Source organism: Mauremys reevesii, linkage group 13 (assembly GCF_016161935.1).
Source record: "Mauremys reevesii isolate NIE-2019 linkage group 13, ASM1616193v1, whole genome shotgun sequence".
Taxonomy (NCBI): Eukaryota; Metazoa; Chordata; order Testudines; family Geoemydidae; genus Mauremys; species Mauremys reevesii.
This window is the reverse complement of record NC_052635.1, coordinates 2,047,410-2,049,111: the sequence shown is the minus strand read 5'-3', so window position 1 is coordinate 2,049,111 and position 1,702 is coordinate 2,047,410. Positions and strand designations below refer to the sequence as shown.

General features: G+C 46.0%; 1 pseudogene; it reads left to right on the top strand.

Annotated features, from left to right (window-relative positions):
* The first annotated feature begins 240 nt into the window (after positions 1-240).
* On the top strand, positions 241-1,111 carry LOC120380759 (annotated as a pseudogene).
* Positions 1,112-1,702: the final 591 nt, after the last annotated feature.

The window sequence follows — 1,702 nt, the reverse complement described above, 5'->3', positions numbered from 1 at the left end:
CCCACTAATTCCGAAAAGGTTCAGATTTGGTCAGATTTGGTCCAAACCAATTTTTGCTTCCCCTGACTCACCACTGAACTGAACTCCCACCTCCAAACGACTGCACCTTTTACTGTCCCTGTGAGTCGTGGCTCGAAGGAGGAAGGAGACAGAGACCTGATGTGCAACGAGTTCATTCTCCGGAGCTTCCCCATTGGTCAGTTTTCACATTGTGTTCTTCTCATCATTTTTCTCACGTACATGCTGACCATCATGATGACTCGTCACAAGCTGCACACCGCAATGTACTTTTTCCTGAGCAATCTCCCATTCCTTGAGATCTGGTACACCACCGCCACAGTGCCCAAAGTGCTAGAAACCTTTGTAGCAGTCGAGACAAAAATTTGCATGTACTGCTGACTCATTTAAGCTTTCTTCTATTTCTTCCTGGGCAGCACGGAATTCTTCATCCTGCCCTTATGTCCTTTGACCACTATTTGGCCATATGCAAACGCTTGCTATATGCCACAGTCATGACCAGCAAGGTCTGCCTCCAGCTGTCCATAGGGGCTTGGTTCGGGGGCTTCATGTCTATATTCTTCCAAATTATTCTGGTCTTCCAGCTGCCTTTATGCGACTCCAACATTATCAACTATTTCTACTGTGACAGTGGGTCAATCTTAAAAATAGCTTGCACTGATACCTGCCTCATTGAGTTGCTTGGATTCCTGGCTGTGATCACAGTTATTCTCAGTTTCTTGATGTTCACTGTGGTATCCTACAGCTGTATAATGTCCACCATCCTCTGCATCCCCTCTGCAACAGGGCACCAGAAGGTATTTTCTACCTGTGCTTCATATCTGACTGTAGTCTCGATACTCTAGGGGCTGTTCTGTTTATGTACCTGATGCCCAGTGTGCATTCCTCATTCAGTCTCAACAAGGCAGTGTCAGTGCTAAATACCATCTTGATCCCCTTGCTGAACCCTTTGATTTACACAATAAGAAAGAAGGAGGTGAAGGCGGCCTTCTGGAATGCAGTGAGCAAAAACATGGGTTTCCTGAAGCCTGGCTGCTTTTCTCTGGTGGAAAAAAACCTAGTTGCTAGGGCTGGAATTTTCAAAGAAGACTAAGGGAATTAAGCACATTAATTCAAAGGGGTTAGTGTGCATAAATCTTTTAGGCTGCTTTGAAAATCCCAGCCTACATGAGGTGACCAAGAGATACCCAAATGATAAATACCAGAATAAGTTTCACTCGCTGAGCAGAGGGCCAGGAAATATTAATCAAACCAGTGCATCCCCCTACGCAGCCAGTGCTGAGGATTGAAGTGAGACCAAGAACCCTACAGCTCAGAGGGGCAGCACAGGGCCTGTGTATCACAGTCATCAGCAGGAGTTGAAGCCTCTGTGCTAAAATCCTGAGCTTTTGCTACTGCCTTACTGAAACCTGTTACCACTAGAATGGGATAAACATCAGAGTTGGTCGGGGATTCTTCAATGAACAGGTTTCCATTGGGGAATGCCGATTCATCAAAACCAAACCAGTCTGTGAAAACACATTTGTTCCCATGAAACTTTTCCGGGAAGGTTTCTGACAGCAGAAGTTCTCCCAAGCTAATGGCTCATCAGGCTGACTCAGTTAAGGCACATCAGTTCTATAGCTAACAGTACACAGGGGCGTGATGGGGCCAGCATCATGTCAACCTGCCTTTGAATGCCCAA